Below are 20,644 nucleotides of genomic sequence, written 5' to 3'. Positions count from 1 at the left end.
GGGGCAGAAGAACCAAAGAGGGGGACAAGACCCCCGAAGAGTGGGTTGTCCCGGCAGAAGAACAAAAGAGGGGGACAAGACCCCCAAAGAGCGGGACAAGACCCCGAAGTCGGAAGAAGACCCCCGGACAGCGACAGCGACGAAGGAGAAAGCTGGGCTCCTCCGCTAGTAAAAGAGCTAGCAGAGGATTTCGCCGAGAAGACCCCCAAAGACGGAAGAAGAGAAGACCCCCGGAGCTGTCTAATAAAGTATTTTAAAAACCTGTGTTGTGTTTTTTTTTATGTACACTTTTTCTCCCCAGCTGAATGGGTAGGGGTACATCGTACCCCATAATCGTTCACATAGGGTAGGGGGCCTGAATCTGGGGGCTCCTGGATTCTGATAAGCCCCTCGCCCGCAGACCCCAACAACCAACGGCCCGGATTGTTAGGAAGAGGCCCTTGTCCTCATCAACATGGGGACAAGGTGCTTTGGGGTGGGGGGGCACACCCTTCCCCAAAGCACCTCCCCATGTTGAGGGCACGTGACCTGGTATGGCTCAGGAGGAGGGGGGTGCTCGCTCATCCCCACCCCTTTTCCTGACTGGCCAGGCTGTGTGCTCGGATAAGGGTCTGCTATGGACTTTGGGATTTTTCGGCGTAGGGATTCCCCTTTAAATCCATACCAGGTGACGGGGCTCACGAGTTGTCAATCTCAATGATGGAAAAGTCTGGCGTGTGTGGGCAGGTCCGCTCGTTCGGAAAGTCCAGCGGACCTCCACTGCTAAGTCTGGCGGGTTGTCCACCAGACTAAGTCCGCCAGTTAGTCCGATCGCGTGTACGTGGCACTAGAGCCAGAAGATTAGATGTGACTGAACATTAAATGTAAATTTCCTCCTGCATCTCCATGCAGACTGTTACTCCTCCTGCATCTCCATGCAGACTGTTACTCCTCCTGCATCTCCCTGCAGACTATTTGATTCCAAGGATTCCTCATTCAACACCGTGTAGAGAATGAGCACACCACTTCTGGCTGTGTAGAAATTATGTTCCCAGAAACTTCTTTCCTCCTGCACAAAGCTTGGTTCCTTCTACCCACACTGGTTTCCTCCTGCACACACTTGTAGTTACTGTATTGAAGTATATCACATCTTCTTCTATTGGGTAATAGGGGCCCACTCTGAATAAGTCCCTTTACTGGCTCTGGTTGCTCGCTGCTACTAGGCCTGTGGCCTGCAGAACCTCTCCCCGGAGGCCTAGTAGGTTAAAAGCATGACTTTAGGTAATGGACTACTGTTCCCAGCCAGCCCGACTTCCAAATCATGTGTCCTCAGACAACATTGACTTGACACAGATCCCCACAGTCTCTTCTCTGATCCAGGACTCCCCATCATCCACTGTGTGTATGATGAAGACTCTGCTAATGACCTAAAAGCAGAGTTCCCTCAGAGACTTCCTGGCACCTCCAGCCCTCCACTGTATTAACACTCACCTACCTTCCACAGCCCTGGGTCCTTGATGAGGAACTTGACCAGACCATGCATTCCGACAGCTTTACCTGCCCCTCCGCTTCAGGAGTTCTCTACAATACAACCGTGTGGTGGCAGAGACAATGACCGTGTAGAGGCAATGTTCCCTCACAGTTCTCCCTGGCCTCCTCCTGCGATCAATGCACATCCCCCCCCCCCCCCCCCCAGATGGGGATGGCCTCCTGCTACTGCCTAGCATTTCTCACTTCACTCAGCCGACTTCTTCCCTCCAGTGGCATCACCTCAGCTTATATATGAGGCCCACCCCCTGCCAATGACAATTGAGGGTTGGTCAGGGCTCATACACAAGCTGCCTGTCACTCAGGGGAGGCACCTCAGAACTGAAGTGCAGGTGGTCACACCCACTGCAGCCCCCAGATCAAAACAGACAGACCTAGCTTGCAACATAGGCCTGCCTAAATTAGCCTGTGCTGAAAACCCTAGTAAAATAACCCTTACTAGCACCTACCTATTGGTGGAGGGTTCTACAGTTAAATAACACTTTAAAATAATGCGGCCCGATGCTTAGCAACCAGCTATTGTGGGGGACCTCCACACTTATGTGTGACAAATACCGCATGTGATACCACCAGCATAATGAATTCAATTGTCCCTTTGGGTTCTAATCCAATAAACCCATATCTGCTGGTACAGCTTTAACCACTTGTCTACTGGACTATTTTCCCATTTTTCGCACGTTAAAATCTAAATTATTTTTTTGTGTTGGAAATTGCCTTGTAAGCCCTTTGTTTACCATGTCATTTATGTACCTTTATAGACAAGGGGTTCAAGTTTTCCCATTGAGTTATTGCTGTTATCTTAAGGCTCATACCTTGAGAAATCTATGTGGTTCCCCTTGGCCCTCTAAGCCCTTGTACACACGGTTGGACATTCTGCCAACCAAATCCGTCGGATTTTGTCCATCGGATTGTGTCCGAAACTGTTACATACACACGGTCGGACCAAGTTGTCTGATTTAGCAGTTGCCAAGAACGCGGTGACGTAAGCCACGTACGGCGGGACTAGAAAAGGGAAGTTCAGCTCCACGTCCGGCACCCTTTGGGCTCCTTCTGCTGATCTCGTGTCTATCGCGTGTTAGTAGAAGTTTGGTGAGAGACGATTCGCGCTTTTCAGATTAGTGATTCAGATCACTACCGCTCTTCAGTTTGTGCTTGTCTTTGCGTATCTGATACTTGCATGTGGCAAGCCATCACTCCGGAGCAGAGGCTCATTGCCACGTTGCGCTACTTGGCGACAGGGAGAAGTCTTCAGGACCTCAAGTTCTCTACAGGCATCTCCCCCCAGGCTCTGGGGATCATTACTCCAGAGACCTGTTCTGCCATCATTCAGGTCCTGCAGAAGGACTATATTATGCTAAGTTTTATCCTTAAACATCACATTCTATGTATTTCATGATTGCTAATGTCTTGCATTTCTTTCCTCATTCCTTAATTACCATCATTGCAATATGCTCTAATTCATATACTCTGCCCCTTTGTCCTCATGCATATTTGCCTCACTAACTTCCCCACCATGCTCTTCTTGGCCCATAAAACTATAGTCTAGTCACTTAACAATGTCTTTTGGCAGCTCCATAGTATTGCTTTCCCCTAAACACCCCCTAAAATCTCTACAAATGTGATGTGTGTGCTTCAGTTCATGCAAAGTGACCTTTTTTTTACTTTTGGAGTAGTGCCAAACTCATTAGTAACCCCCCTCTCCCCAACTGCTAGCTCAGCTGATAGCAATCTTCTATCTGATGACTTGACCCAACCCAATACACACTATACCTACCTTTTTCATGATCACATTTATGAACGAATTCATCAAAGCATGTAGTGTAAGGGCCTGCCTCAATACTTTCAAATGCTAATTTTATTTTTTTAACACATTCATTTTCTTGCTATGTACTAGCAGAATGTCAAAATGTGCTTCCATTTAGTTATTATGACACTTCTTACCTGTCCGGTGGGCTGCCAATAGTGTAAGTAAGGAGGGGCTTCCCAAAGTATCACACATTATTTAGCCATTCAGCTCTCAATCAAGTGGAGAGGGTTACCTGTCCTAAACATCCCCCCTCATTTTTTAGCAAGGGCCTTTCAAATGGGGGGGGGGGGGGTTATGACTCTCATAAGGAGGGGCCTTATACTTTAGGCTTTAAATACTCAGTTCACAAAATGTTATAAGAATTTTGACCAAAAATGTAGGTGTCTAATAGACTTGTGCACAATGGAAAATTTAGTTTAGTTTCGGTTCGTTGTCATTCGTAAAATACATAATTTCGTTCTGTTCTATTCATTATGTTACGTTAATACGTTTTCGGATGATTCGTTATTATTCGTAGAGTGTCGAATTCATTCGTTCGTATTCGTTGAAATTCGCTATTTATGTATGTATAGACATTCGTGATAATGATTCGTAGTTTGGAAAGTCGCTTATTTATTGAAGCTTTTAACACACACAATAACAACGTCTCTTCTCTGCTCAAATACAATATAACACCCTTCTAACTCAGTTCTCAGGAATGCACTTTGCCAGTAATCCATCCTCCGGCAAAAAATTTATTAGCTGATTGGACTATAAGATTTACTTTGAGCTGACCTTTTGTTTCATTAGATCTTTAAAGAATTACTGAATCATGTCGAATTCATTCAAATTCATTCGTTATAGTTCTTTCGTATTCGTTGTAATTCGTTATTTTTTTATTCGGACATTCTGATGCATTAGAATGTCTGAAAGATGCAAAATTCGGCCAAATTTCGATTCGTTACGAAACAAATTGCACAAGCCTAGTGTCTAATCTGCTTGCAATGTTGATTTGTCAAATTACTAGTTTTTGTTCTTGTTTCACTACACAGTGTCCTTCAACGCCACAGGAATGGCAGACTGTGGCCTCCCACTTTGCCGTTTTTTTTTAAGTTGTGCCTTTTTCACCAACAGTGCAAACCCAAGTTCAGAGCGAGATGAGGGGACAGTCTCTTCTTCAGATAATCTTATTATGTTATGGGTCTGCTACACACACAACTTCTTTTTGTTAACGAATGTATGTAGTGCATTACTGACCCAAATCGTGCTCATTTTCAGCACCATGGCAGGAAAATGGCATGATTGTCCAAATTTACACCTCACTCTGGGTGTTTTTTACTAAAGGCACATCCACTATGCACTACAAGTGCACTGCAAAAGTACACCTGAAACTGCACTTGGAGTGCAAAGTGGAGTTACCTTTAGTAAATCACACTCCTTCTCAGCACAAACTCATATTTGACTACAAATACATTTTATGCGCAATGAAAAAGGAAGCCACACATTGTTGAGAATTCAACTTTTTAATACAAGCACATTCACATGTGCGTTTAGAAAAGGTTTTTACAACAAACCAAGAGATTTTGTGTATCCAAAACAGAGTTTAATCAGATTGTTTTTTCCTTGTTGTTTTTGTGTAAACAGGCATGTATCAAACCGTAAAATACAGAACACAGGAACTTACAAAGTTCAACTTGGAAAAGTGAAGACAATATCAGACATGAATATGTACAAACTGGGCTGATATTGCCTTCATCACATGGGGTGTCACCCCTGAAAAAAACTAATTTGGAAGATGCACACAGTGTGTCAACATGTGCTTGCTCCCATCATGGGGGATCAATGTACATGCTTTGGGGCTGCAACCCCTTCATCTCAGACACTTTCCACAAAACATGTACATTGATCCCCCATGATGGGAGATAGCGCATGTTTACACACTCTGTGCATCTTCCAAATCTTTAATTTTGCAAAATACAACATTTAAAAAAAAAAAAAAAGCAAAAAAAAAACCCTATCTAGTTTTTTTTGTTTCACACTCTCCCCAAAACATCAATGATGTTCTTCATTTTATTTTTAACATCATTGATGTTTTGTTGGACAATTTCCAAATCCCGATTGCACCCCATTATCTCCCGATCAAGATCTGGGCACTTTCACTGGTAAAACGGGAATCTTCTTCCACATCACCTACAAAACAAAGCAAACAAACACACCATGTAATCCAAATATGGTGATATACATTGATGAGCTTACCGGAAGCTGTGTTCTCCGACACTCACCTGTTGTGGTGACAATTTGTCCAACCTCCACGATCTCTCCTTCCTCCTCCTCCTCCTGCTCCTCTGTTTCTGCTTTTGGAAGTTGCCCTTCTTTGGGAGGGGTGTGGTCCCTGGTGTCCTCATACTTGCCGAGTCTTCTCTCCCCTATGAGAATGTAAACAAAGATTAATTAGCACACAGAGGGCAGAAATAGGAATCTGAAACATTGCTTGGAAGTGTTGTACAATTGTGTTTTTGGGCCGAGTTACCAGGTGAGAACATTATTGGGGACACTTTGTTAAGCTGAAATACTTCCCTGCAGAACGATGTTTCATACGAACGAACGAAACCATGAACTTGAAAGTGGCCATTTTAAAATGCACAACATGAAATCAAAGCACATGGAGCAGTATGCAAGCAAGAATAATCATAGTTCACACAACTACTTACTTTTTTTAAGAACACGCTTGATTCTTAGGTACTGCTCGTGCTCCCTCAGTTTCAGGTCTGACCAGCGTTTTCTCAGTTGATCCTTGGATCGGCGTACCCCAAAATTCTTCAGAAGACTCTTCACAACTTTATTCATGATCTTGGCCTTTCTGATATTTGGGTTTGGGTAAGGGCCATACTTCCCATCATAGTCGGTCCTGTTCAATATGTCCACCATCTCCAACATCTCTCCAAAAGACATATTTGAGGCCTTAAATCTTGTCTTCCTGGATCGGGACGTTTCAGGCTCCGGGCTTTCCGCACCATCCTCCTCGTTAGTGGAACTATTATTAGTGCGCACCTGCGTTCTCTCTGCCATGTGCTCTCCCCACTGCGTGGGAAGCGAAGGGGCGGGGAATAGTCTGGAAAGAACGTCAGGGGCGGGCGGAGTTTCACGCATGCGCACTGTATATAAAACGCAACACGCGTGTATCGTCCGTACGATCTGGGAGGAGAGTGAGGCGCGGACGCGACAAACGTGGAAACGAAGGTAACATTTTTTACTTGGTGCTTCACTAGACTAGACTGCTTCTATCTAGGCCGATGTTGGGACAAGATTAGGAGGGTTTTTAATTGCATTATTAGTATTTGAGGGTTTGTCTTGTGTTGTGTATTGCAGACAATATGGATCCTTTCACAAATGCAAACTTTAGGGGGCTATTCATGGAACTGTACATGGAGATGCCCTGCCTGTGGCAGTTCCACAACAAGTTTTATACTGACAGAACAAAGAGGAACGCAGCACTGGAGAAACTGCTTGCTTTGTTGCGGATCATGGTCCCCCCGGCAGACATGGACTATCTGAATGGGAAAATTGGGGCCATGAAGCTAACATATCTCAGGGAGAGAAAGAAGCACCTGGAGTCCTTGAGAGCAGGAGATCCAGAAGCTGTTTATTACCCCAGGATGGTTCACTTTGACAGGCTGCATTTTCTGGTAGACCAAGGAGTACCCAGGCCACCACTCTCCAGGCTTCCTTCAAGGCATCCTTCACCCCCAGCTGAGGCTTCTGATGTCAAATCTGGGCCTTCCAGGCAGCAACATGTGGTGGGGCCCAGCTTGAGACAGGTATTGCATTGTTGAACATATTTCTTGTGTTACATTTAATGATGTTAAATAGATGTTCTTATTGATCAGTAAGTTGTGATTTCTCAAAGTGGTTTACATCTCAATAGACAGTAGTGACCAAAAATGATTGGGACGGGAAAGAAAAATGCTGGGCTCAGAATGATAGTCTGTTCTATTTGGTAACATTCAATTTGCAAAAGCCAGGAGCACAAAATGGTGTGATTGATGATCAAAAAACTAAAACTATGTCCCCTTTTCATACACAGGATGACCTCAGTCGGGGGGAGGCTGTGGCAAGTGGCAGCAAGGAGGTTGACCAACGCCCTCCTCCTCCTGCCCCAGCTACAGGAGCCCAGCCACAGCCTCGAAGGATGCCTGGTGGGAAGTGCCGAAGGAAGACGAGAGAGTGATGGCCTGGGTTGAGTCTGGTCTGCCAGAAGATGCAGCCTCTTGAAGATCCACATCCTGGGGACAGAAATGGCATCTGAATTTCCTGCTCTCTAGGACTTCGGGACCAGACTTCTCTCCCTGAGATATCTACTCCTCAGGCCACCAATTTTTTCAATTAGAATTTATTCATGTCTGCCCTGGGGGCCAAAGGCTGCACCAAAGTTAAGAAGTTTCTCCAGTGCTGCGTTCCTATTTTTAGTTCCTAGCGACCAAAATAAAGGTTTTTTTTGTTTGATGAAATACTTGTGTAATGTGTTTTCCTTCCAAAAGGCCAGTTTATTTGTGAGCAGGCAGGTACATTTCCAAAATACAAAGTGAAATAAATAACAAGGGGTACCAACACTAAACAACCTCCTGTAGATTAAAAAAGAAAAACAAAATATCAAAAATAGAATAATGTTGTTGTTGTAAGTTTACACACAAAAAAAAAAACACAAAAAAAGGAGAAATGAGCAAACTGTCTTTAAAGGAGATTTTTAGGGAATTCCCCAAAAAAAACATCCAAAAAAGAAAAAAAGAAATCAAAAATTGTGTAGATGTGACGCAAACTAAAATTGTATTGCTGAAATGGTTAAAAAAGGGTAATGAAGTGGAGAAGTGTGTGTGACTATGAGCATCAAAAGAAGTTCGTTCTTGCAGCATTGTAAAGAACAAGAGAATGTGCTTGATAAAAGAATTTTTAACATTGTAGCATGACGAATGTGCTATATCGCTTACGAGCAGTAGTTTTACCTGAACGAGCACTTCCGTGTCGGAATTTGAATGTGAGCATGCATGGCACCTTATCCGTCGGAGTAGGCTACACATGATCGGAGTATGTCTGACCGGCCCAGTTGGTCAGGAAATATTTCCAACATGTTGGAAAATTTGGTCCGACGGATATTCGGACGGAATCAGTCCGATGCATACCACACACAGTCAGATTATCCGACAACACGGTCCGATAGGACACATTCCGACGGATTCTCCAACCGTGTGTACAGGGGATAACACATTCTTCAAGGTTCTTCTTCAAGGTACACAACTCCCTTCACTCCTAGGCTCCACCCATCTTGTATAAGGGTCCTGCTGGAGGGGCGGGGACAACAGGCTACTTCATGTAATGGAGGGACCCTTAGCTAGGCAAACAACCTCTACTTCTTTGTTTTGTTTACTTGCTAATATTTTTACTCCTTTAACATATGTTTGCATATTTAACATATACAGTATTTACATGTTTCACATAAAAAAAAGCGCACAATAAAAAAAAAAAAATCTATATTGATTGAAAATAACTTTTCAATGCTTTGTACCATTGCTGACAGCTTAGAGTGACACTAAAGGTTAGTTTAAAAAAAAAAAGTCACTGCCAGGTGTTTTTTCACCTTAATGCATAGGATGCATTAAAGGTGAAATAACACAAAGGTTTACAACCCCAGATGCGGTAGGTATCGGTCATTGGTATCAACGAGTACTGAAAAAAAAGTATTGGTACATGTACAAAAAATATTGGTGCATCCCTGTGTACTGTAATATGAGTATCAAATCAGAAAAGCCTAGGCAAAGGCACAACATAGTGGATGGTAGATCTAAATGAGATTTTGCAATCAGATTGCAGTGTATGGCTATACATAGGCTGAGGCGGCTCTAAGATTTGTGAAGCCTTAGGCAAAACTTACACATGAGGCCCCACTCACGTCCATAATGGGAAAAAAATTCAAGCAATAAAAATGGCTGCAAAAAGATTCACAGATCTAGCACACAGTTCATCGGCACCACTTCCAGGGCACCCTCCTCACCCATCAGACATATGCAGCCATTAAACATCTGGGGCCCGGCATGGTGGCAACCCCTCTAAGAATTTCCTGTGTCTTGGGAGAATGGGGAGGGGATGTCACTGAGTCATTCCTCATCTGCAGAGGAAGTAGAGTGGGGGTATCCCAGCACAGCGCAAGGGGAGCAAGAAAGGGGGAAGGAGAGAGAGAGAGGAGGGGAGGGGGAGCAAGAGATTGTGAGCGATAGAGGGGAGGAAGAGTGGGTGAGTGAGAGGGAGGGAGAGAGGGGGGTGAGAGAGGGGTAGAGAAAGGGTGCACAAAAGGGGGAGAGCAGTGGAAAGAAGAGAGGAGGGGGGAAAGAGAGAGATAGGGGGAGAGAGAGGGGAGAGGGAGAGAGAGGGGAGGGGAGAGAGAGAGAGAGAGAGAGAGAGATGGGGGGAGAGAGAGAGAGAGAGAGAGAGAGAGAGAGGAGAGGGGAGAGAGAGAGAGAGAAAGGGGAGAGGGGAGGGGAGGGGATAGAGGGGGGAGAGAGAGAGAGAGGAGAGAGCGGGGGGAGAGAGGGGGAGAAAGAGGGGAGAGAGAGAGAGAGAGAGAGGGGGGAGAGAGAGAGGGGGGAGAGAGAGAGGGGGAGAGAGAGAGAGGGGGGAGAGAGAGTGCAAAAGGGGGAGAGAGAGGTGGAGAGAGAAGAGAAGAGGGGGGAGAGAGGGAAGGAAGGAAGGGGGAGAGGGAAGAAAGGGAAAGAGGGAGGGAAGGAAGGGAGTCGGGTCTGTCATCCAGCCTCTGCGCCACCTAAAGGCCTCTACTGTCCCGCTCCCCACACTTGCTGCCACCGGACCGGGATGAGACCTTGACAACTGTGATTAATCACAGGCAAATTAGTCGATCACGAGGCCCCTGAGACTGCGGGGCCTTAGGCGATCGCCTAATTTGCCTAATTAGAGAGGCAAATTGTACATAGGCATACATTAAAGCAACAAAAACTATGCAGACTGCATGAAAGGAAGAAAAATATTTACTTTTAGTAAGGCACATACTACATTTAGGGTCATTTCACACCAGCGCCTGTGCTAGCACAACCACTGATGTGTGGTAGGATACTTTTTTTGCATTAAGTTCCAGTGGTAGTGCAAGGTGGGGGATTGTGTCGCAATTCCATTCCTCACCTCTCAGCAATGCATATTTTGGCCATTTCCAAGTTGGATGGTTGACTCTGCTGAAAGGCCTGCTATCACATCACCACTGTGTTCCTGCTATTATTCATTGCTTCTTATAGTGGCCTGTGCTCCTTTATCATTGTGCCCAATTTCTCTACAGCCTCTTTAACCCCTTCTCCAGTAAGCCCACTACAGCCAAATACGGCCCACTTATTATATCGAATCCTCTCCAGATCAAGATACCGTGCCACTTCGGAAGGGGAACAAGCACCCTCCAGATCCTGCTTGTTGGCCAGTACAATGAATGGCATGTCCATAACTTCTGTAAAGTTTAATACCATAAACAGGTTTTCCTTGGCTTCCTGGAATCTTTCAGTGTCTGTACTGTCTACCACAAACACAAAGCCATTACGACCGGATAAATAGTGTCTCAGCAAAGGCCAACCCTTCGCTCCCAGGCCAACATCCCATACCAAGAGTGGCATGTCATCTACAATGTCCAAGGACTCCACATTATAACCAATTGTTGGTATTGTTTGCAACACTTCGTTCAACTTCAATCTGTAGAGAATCGTAGTCTTTCCTCCTCCATCCATTCCAAACATTACAATTATTGCTTCTGTTAATGTCCTCCTTGCACAGAAGCCCTGAATCCTGCTCACCAGGCTGCCCATGTTTTCTGCTAGGACAACCACAGCAATTACAAAGAGTCTTCAGAAACATGCAGACACCGTACTCTTAGTACGTAGCAGGAGCACTTCCAAGTCTCCCATAGTATCAGGTTTCTGTCAGGAAAACAGTCTCTTCCTCCTGCTCTACATGTGCAATGCTGTACTTTCCACGCTGGAGTTTGTTGGGTCACATGACCACTTGAAGAGGTATCACATGGTTACTTAACAAAAAAAAAAACTTTATTGCTCTTTGCAGAAATGTACAACATTTGCATTGCTTATCAAGATTTAGGCCGTGGAAAAGAAGGGAAATTGAAAAAGGAAGCAGCTTGTGTCAATGTTTTAATATTATTTATATGATAAAGACTAATGCCCTGTACACACGGTCAGACTTTCCGACAGAAAATGTGCGATCGGATCGTGTTGTCGGAAAATCCGATCGTGTGTGGGCTCCATCAAACTTTTTCCATCTGAATTTCCGACACAGAAACTTTGAGAGCTGGATCTAAATTTTTCCGACTACAAAATCTGATCTTTAACCACTACAATACAGGGCACTTTCGCCCCCTTCCTTCCCAGCCCAATTTTCAGCTTTCATCGCTCTAGCGCTTTCAGTGACAATTGCGCGGTCATACTACACTGTACCCAAATGAAATTTTTATCATTTTGTTCGCACAAATAGAGATTTATTTTGGTGTTATTTATTCACGACTCCGTTTTTTATTTTTTGCGATATAAGCGCAAAAAAGCGGAAATTGGAAAAAAAACAATATTTTCTTTTTTCTATTTTAAAAGAAATCCAATAAAATCAAATTTTGTCATAAATTTAAGCCAAAATGTATTCTGCTACATGTTTTTGGTAAAAAAAAATTCCGTTAAGTGTATAATAATTGGTTTGTGTGATCACGGACATATGTACGCAAATGATCATGTACATATGTGTGCAGGTGATCACGTACATATGTGTGCACATAATCATTGGGACAAGTGATTTTAGTGGGACATATGTGGGGGACATGTTTTTATTGTTAGGGACATGTGTTTTTATTTTTTGGGGACATGTATGTTTTGGGGACATGTGTGTTATGGGGACATATGTGGGGACTGTGTTTACACTGTGTGGTGTGTTGTGTGTTTACACTAGACTGAAGATCAGTGAGTAAAAAGCTGTAAAAAAACAGCTCATACTTACTGATCATCAGCCGGCTGCAGCAATCTGCTCTCCTCTCCTCAGCGATGACTTCTGTGTGAGGAAAGGAAGAGCCGATTGCCTAGCAACCGGCTGTTTGTTTACATCACATGACGGCCGTAATTGGACACGGCCGTCATGTGATCAGGAGGGCCAATCACAGAGCCCTCCTGCCGATCTGAGATGCGCCGTGTCCCGTGACGCGGGCGCATCGGGATCGCGCAGCTGCGCGGGCACGCGCGCGCGCGATCCCGCTCCTCCTGATGGACGTTCCTGAACGTCCTATCAGGAGTAGACGGCTCCCACCCGGCCGTATATGTGCATTGGCCGGGTGGGAAGTGGTTAAATTCCGATCGTGTGTAGACAATTCCGACAGACAAAGTGCCGCGCATGCTCAGAATAAATTCCGAGATGAAAGCTATTGGCTACTGCCCTCTTTAAAGTCCTATCATACGTGGTTTACATTACCTCGTTCTGAACTTAAACTTTGTGCGACCGTGTGTATGCAAGACAAGTTTGAGCCAAAATCCGTCTAAAAAAATGTCCGGCCGTGTGTCCAGGGCTTAAGACACACATGATTTTCCTTTTTTTTACTTTTAAAAAGGTTATAATAAACAAAATAGGCTAAGTGGTCTGTAATTTCTATGTACATACATTATATTGTCAAAAGTATTGGGACACCTGCCTATACATGAACAGGAACTTTAATGGCATCCCAGGCTTATGCCCTGTACACACGACCGGTTTTCCTGTCGGAATAAACTCTGAAGATTTTTCAGACGGAATTCCGCTGAAACTGTCTTGCGTACACACGATCACACCAAAGTCTGATCGTCAAGAACGTGGTGATGTAAAGCACGTACCACGGAACTAGAAAAAGGAAGTTCAATAGCCAGTAGCCAATAGCTTCCATCAGAACAGCACACAGACGTGCGGTTTTCCCAATAGGAATTGGTTTCCGTTGGACATATTTAGAACATGTTCTATTTCTAGGTCTGTCAGAATAAAAAAAAAAAAAAGTCCAATGAGGCATACACACATCGGAATATTTGATGAAAAGCTTCCGTCTGACTTTTTCTGTTGGACATTCCTCTCGTGTGTATGCGGCATAAGTCCGTAGGGTTCAATAGGACTGGCAACTCATGGGGCCCTGGGCAATAGGAGATTATGGGGCCCCTGGGCAATAGGAGGTTATGGGGCCCCTGGGCAATAGGAGATTATGGGGGGGCCCAGGAAATAGGAGATTATGGGGCCCCCAGGCAATAGATTATGGTGCCATACAGTATACACACACACACAGTATACACACACAGACACACAAAATGCACACACAGTATACACACAGAGAATACACATACACAAACTGGAAAGGTACTGGAGAGGTGGGGCAGCTATAATCTTGTGATTTTTAAACAAAAACACAGATTTTTACATACTGTCCCTGGTTTTATTGAGGCTGGCAACCCTGATGGGGCCCCTTAGTGGCATGGGGCCCTCCGTCCCTGGTTTAATATTGAGTTGGCCCACCCTTTGCAGCTACAACAGCTTAAAATCTTCTGGGAAGGCTGTCCACAAGGTTTAGGAGTGTGTCTATGGGAATGTTTGACCATTCTTCCAGAAGTGCATTTGTGAGATCAGGCAGACGTTGGACAAGAAGGCCTGGCTCACAGTCTTCACTCGAATTCATCTCAAAGGTATTCTGTGGGGTTGAGGTCAGGACTCTTTGCAGGCCAGTCAAGTTCCTCCACCCCAAACTCGCTCATCCATGTCTTTATGGACCTTGCTTTAGGTTAGCTTTTGGTTGCTTTCCAGGGATTGGGCTTGGCCCCTTAGTTCCAGTCAAGGGAACTCTTAAGGTGTCAGCATACCAAGACATTTTGGACAATACCATGCTTCCAACTTTGTGGGAACAGTTTGGGGATGGCCCCTTCCTGTTCCAACATGACTGCGCAGCAGTGTACAAAGCAAGGTCAATAAAGACCTGGATGAGAGAGTTTGGAGTGGAGAAACTTGACTGGCCTGTACAGAGTTCTGACCTCACCCCTATGGAACAGCTTTGGGATGAATGAGAGCAGAGACTGTGAGCCAGGCCTTCTCGTCCAACATCAGCGCCTGACCTCACAAATGCGCTTCTGAAAGAATGGTCAAACCTTCCCATAGACACACTCCTAAACCTTGTGGACAGTCTTCCCAGAAGAGTTGAAGTTGTTATGGCTGCAAAGGGTGGGCCAACTCAATACCGAACCCTACAGACTAAGACTGGGATGCCATTAAAGTTCATGTGCGTGTAAAGGCAGATGTCACAATACTTTTGGCAATATAATGTATATAGCCTGGCCTTTTTTGGTACCATGTTTGTTTTTTGCCAGTCAGCTGGTACCATTCCAGTCACTAAGCTGTCCTTAACCACTTGTCTACTGGACACTTTTACCCCCTTCTTGCCCAGGCCAATTTTTAGCTTTCAGCGCTGTCACACTTTGAATGACAATTGCGTGGTCATGCAACATTGTACCCATATAGAATTTTTATCTATTTTTTGAGACAAAAGACTGACATTTTTGAAAAAAAAAGTTAGTCTTAATTTCTGTTAGAAAATTTTCTAAATGCCGTAAGTAATATTTCTCCTTCACTGTTGTGTGCTGATAGGCTGCACAGAGGCGGCACTGATGAGGCTGCACTGATATGTGGCACTAATAGGTGGCATTGACAGGCATCACTGATGGCTACTGACAAACAGCACTGGTGGGCACAGATTGGCAGCACTTGTGGGCACTGTTAGGGCAGCACTGATATTCAGAACACTGATGATCAGTGCCCTGATTATCAGTATAGATGCCTCCATGTGGCTGTCAGCATTAAAGAGACGTGCTGCTAACTGGCTCTTTTGATTGACTCTTTTACCCCATCTGTGATCACAAATCCATGCCAATGCACACCGCCGGGGCGTGCGGGAAGCACGATTACAGGAAGTTGTCCATATGAGCCTGCTCTGTAGCCGACTTTCGGCTATACCGTGGGCAGGAAGTAGTTAAAGTAGAAATATAGGCAAAACTATAGGCAAAAAAAAAGGCTAAAGCAGCCGCTAGCAATAATCGGAAATAAATCTGCCAGGCTGGTTGTACCCAAGATGATCAATCAATCAACTTGATAAATTCAGCCTGCCCTATTTCTGCCGAACTGGCCGAGATTCCAACTGTCTATGGCTGGCTTAATGGGGTCACAGACAGCAATAAAAACTTACAGGTGTTCTAATCCATCTCACCTCTATCCAAAACGAAAAAAAATAGTTTTGCCTTTAGTTGTAATTTAATAATTAGGCTGGCTATAACATGGCTAAATTCCTTGAGAGGGTGTAAGCCTTCTGGTCCTGGTGATTTACCGTATATACTCGGGTATAAGCCGAGATTTTCAGCCCCTTTTTTTTTAGGCTGAAAGTGCCCCCCTCGGCTTATACTCGAGTCACGGAGATCAGGTAGACAGACGGTGGCCATTCCACTATTCAAAAGCCGCGCCTCCCTGTCTGTGATAGGCGGAACACTCAATTTCCCAGCAGTCAGTGTTCCGCCTATCACGGACATCTGCTCATTCTCATACTACGGACGAGGATGAGAGGATGTCCGTGATAGGCGGAACACTGACTGCTGGGAAATTGAGTGTTCCGCCTATCACAGACAGGGAGGCGCGGCTTTTGAACAGTGGAATGGCCGCCGTCTGTCAGACGAGGAGGAGAGGTGCGGCATGGCACACAGAGGCTGCAGATTGGCACAGGTAGGCAGGGATGGACACAGGGATGGACGGGACACAGGGATGGAGGGGACACAGCGATGGACGGGACACAGCGATGGACGGGACACAGCGATGGACACAGGGATGGACGGGACACAGGGAGGGACACAGGGATGTCTCACCCTCGGCTTATACACGAGTCAATAAGTTTTCCCAGTTTTTTTGTGGTAAATTAGGGGCCTCGGCTTATATTCGGATCGACCTATACTCGAGTATATACGGTATTCCCATTAAAGTGGACCTTCAATCATTTTTTCAATTGTCCATCTCAGGGGTTGACAAATTTGCTTGGAATCTAGGAGCCAGCTAAAAAAGTTAGGAGCCAGGTCCGTGACGGCGATCTGGACCTGTCCCTGGCCTGACATGGAAACGAGTGAGGGGAAGATAGCCCCCAGCCCCTCACCTGTCTCCAAGTCATTGCCCATAGCTCTTAGAGGGACATTTTATTTATTTTTTTCAAATGACAATTTTTTTTTAAATTGCATTTTAGTGTAAATATGAGATGTGAGGTCTCTCTGACCCCAGATCTCATATACAAGAGGACCTGTCATGCTTTTTTCTATTACAAGGGATTTTTACATTCCTTGTAATAGGAATAAAAGTGACACACATTTTTTTTTAAAGAACAGTGAAAAAAATAAAAATAAAAGTTAAAATAAAAAAAAAATATTTTAAACGCGCCCTGTCCCGCCAAGCTTGCGTGCAGAAGCGAACGCATATATGAAAGCGGTGTTCAAATCACACATGTGAGGTATCGCTGCGATCGGTAGAGTGAGAGCAATAATTCTAGCCCCAGACCTCCTCTGTAACTTAAAAAGTGCAACCTGTAGAATTTTTTAAATGTCGCCTATGGAGATATTAAAGGGTAAAAGTTTGTCGCCATTCCATGAGCGGGCGCAATTTTGAAGCATGACATGTTTGGTATCGATTTACTCGACGCAACATTATCTTTCACAATATTAAAAAAAATTGGGCTAACTTTACTGTTGTCTTATTTTTTTTTTTATTAAATACATTTTCCCCAAAAAAGTGCGGTTGTAAGTCCGCTGTGCAAATACGGTGTGACAGACAGTATTGCAACGACCACCATTTTATTCTTTAGGGTGTTAGAATAAAATATATATATAATTTTTAGGGGTTCTGAGTAAAGGGAAGGAAGATAGGCTGGCAGGCAGGGAAAATTAGCATTGCATCCATTAGCATTGCTGGTTGTAATTCCAACGGCCACCACAAGAGGGCGCCAGATTCCAGAAGGAACCATAGGATCGTAGAAGGCCTCAAAGCCGGGGGCTAAATTACCGGCCGCCGGCGGCGCGGCCCGACGCGATCGCGCCGGGGGGGGTCCGCGGAGACAGCATACCCCCAGCTGTGCTGCCCCAGGCGCCAGTTCGCTAATTCTAGTCGCAAATGCGACCTGGCGCCCGGGTTTTGTCGAGCCCTGGTCCATCTATTAAATCTTCTGCCCTTGTTGTTTTAACTTTGGATAGTAAAACATTTTTTCTGCCAGTAAATACTTCATACAACTCACTTCCTGTTTCTTGTCTGGCAAAAAGCCTAGGCTTATGACATCATGCACAGTGCTCTCTCTCTCTCACTCTCCTGAGAGTTGGCTAGGAAGGGAGGGGGGGGGTGAGTCCTAAGAGGGCCAATGAAAGCTGCAGAGTTGGAGGTGTGCCTCCATGTGTCTGTGTAAATCCAGGAAGAGAACAGGCAGCAGCTTCAGCTGCCCACAGTTAAAAGGGTTGCAGCCAGACTCAGTGGAGGGAGATTTCTGCAGCATACTTGGCAAGTACAGAATCACAGTAAATATAAAATAATATGCAAAGTGGTTGGAGGGAAGCTTCAGAATGGCAAAGATGTTTTTATTACAAATTATGTGAGCAGACTGCAGTTCCTCTTTAAGTTTGTCTAGTCTTATTTTAATACTGGTGTTTCGTCAGATTAGGCAACCCACCAGACGTTCCATCGCTGCCATCTTGCTACACCCCTCACTCGTCCACTGTAAGGACACAGTGTGAAGGCGGCAAACGCACATCTTGTTACACTCACAGCAGGCTTGCATTTCACACTTATTTTTAACAGTAAAAAGACTAGGACACAGCGTGACCCCAATATTTGTAAAGAGCCATGCCCGCAGCTCTTTAACCATGTGATCAGCTATGTCCAATCAAAGCCGGTCACATGTAAACACAGAGATGCCGGCAATTGGTGCTCCTCGCCTCACACTGACAGATTGTGAGGAAAGCCAAAGCCAATCAGCGGCATCTCCTCACAGGAGGACATCTAGGTATGTAATCAGGGCACTGACAAATAATGCCAGGTATCAATGCCAATCAGTGCCCACAATTGCCAGCAATCAGTGGACATTAGTGATGCCAGTCAGTGCTGGCTATCACTGCTGCCCATCAATGCACATCACTTCTGTAGAAAAAAACAAAACAAAAAACAAAAAACTGCGCCAAGATGTGTAAAGACCAACTGATAAATATGATGTTTGATGGAAGCAGCAATTCTCCTATATAGCACCAATATAGTGACAACATAAAAAGAAAAAATAGAATTGCGCTAAACCTATAACTATAAACAAAAATATGATCACTGCTGCCCATCAATGCCACCCATCAATGCCCATCAGTCTCACCCATCAGTGCTGCCTATCCATGCTGCCTATCAGTGCCCATCAGTGCCCACCAGTGCCACCCATCAAGGCCGCCTATCAGTGCTCATCAGTGCCACCTATCAGTGCCCTTAAGTGTGGCATATTCATATTTATTGAAACTAAGAAAAACTTTATTTTTTTCAAAATGTTCTTTTTTTTTTTTTTTTTTTTTAGGAAAAAATAAAAAAATCCAGAAGTGATTAAATACCACCAAAAGAAAACGCTATTTGTGTGAAGGAAATTATAAAAATTTCACATGGTTAGAGTGTAGCATGACCACGCAATTGTCATGTGAGAGCGCTGAAAGCTGAAAAATGGCCTGGGCGGGAAGGGGGTGTAAGTATCCTGTATTGAGGTGGTTAAAAAATTTATATTACTGAGCCGAGTAATCAGCAGTGGAAAATATAGTTTCACATTTCTCCAACTTTAGCAACTAGACACACTCACATCAAACATAAGGCAGTTCCAGTAGCGCAGTATGCATACAGTGCTTGCTTCATTAAGCAGATTTACTTATTGCCGATCGTTGTGATCTGCTCAGAGGGATGTTGCACTGTCCCATCGCTACACAGGCTCATGTCAAAATGGTATGTTGATTACATGTATGCTTCTTGTCATCACTGGGTGCAAACAGGATGTCCCTACACTGTCCCTTGCAACAGGAACCCGTCTCTACTTTACAAAAATATCAATACATGTAGAAATAAAGTAACAAATGCAATTTTCTCAGTTTCACAGTGCCCCATCTGGTGGCAGAACTGATAAAATGCAGCCTGCTACAAAATATTATTAACCACTTGAGCTCTGGAAGATTTTATCCCCCATCATGAACAGGCCATTTTTCGCTATTTAGCACTGCATTTTTTTAACGGATAAAATAAATAAAATTTATATCATTATTTCACACAAATAGAGCCTTCTTTTGGTGGTATTTAATCACCACTGTTTTTTTTCCTTTATTATATAAATAAAAAAAGACTGAAAAAAAACAATATTTTTTACTTTCTGCTATAAATCATATTTAATAAAAATGTAAAAATCTAATTTCTTCATAAATTTAAGCCAAAATGCATACCGCTACATGTCTTTGGTTAGAAAAAAAAACAATACGTCTGTACTGATTGGTTTGTGTGAAAGTTACGTCTACGAACTATGGTATATATATATATATATATATATAGTTAGCGTCTACGAACTATGGTATATATATATATATATATATATATATATATATATTGGAATTTTTTATACCACGAATGGCGGTGATCAGTGACTTATAGTGGAACTCTGATAGTGCAACGGACAATTTGACACTAACTGACACTGGCTGGGAGGTACACTAACTTCCCCTGACATCTCCAGTGACACTAATACAGTGATCAGTGCTAATACTATACACTGTCACTGGACTAATAACACTGGCTGGGAAGGGGTTCACATCTCAGGTGTAATCAAGGGGTTAAGTGTGCGCCTAACAATGTGCTGCTTTTTACTAAATATCTGTTTGTTCCTTCTCCCTGCGTTTGAAAGGAGAAGAAACAATAAGATCATTCATTTAGTACAGAGCCCTGTTTGTCTGTGATTTGACACAGCCAGTCAGCAAGTCTCAGCCATGAATCATTGTCTGAAACCTGTCCCACCTTGTCCAATCACAGTGGGAGTAAGCCAGGGGGGATGGAGGGCGTGTGCGTGCAACATACAGGTATGTGCGTGCAACATACAGGTATGTGATTGTGCCAAGTGATTAACAAAACTACTCCACCTACTTGTTATAATGAATACAAAATAAATCCTAATACAGTGGAACCTTGGATTACCAGCATAATCTGTTCCAGGAGAATGGTTGGAAT

The 20,644-nt window shown here is 44.2% G+C and overlaps 1 pseudogene; it reads right to left on the bottom strand.

Moving 5' to 3' along the window:
- Window positions 1–10,329: 10,329 nt before the first annotated feature.
- Window positions 10,330–11,343, bottom strand: LOC143935753 (uncharacterized; annotated as a pseudogene).
- Window positions 11,344–20,644: the final 9,301 nt, after the last annotated feature.

The sequence above is a fragment of the Lithobates pipiens genome, unplaced genomic scaffold (assembly GCF_037356315.1).
Source record: "Lithobates pipiens isolate NorthernLeopardFrog02 unplaced genomic scaffold, aLitPip1_a1.2 Scaffold_28, whole genome shotgun sequence".
In the NCBI taxonomy this organism is placed as follows: domain Eukaryota; kingdom Metazoa; phylum Chordata; class Amphibia; order Anura; family Ranidae; genus Lithobates; species Lithobates pipiens.
This window is presented reverse-complemented; position numbering and strand designations above follow the sequence as displayed.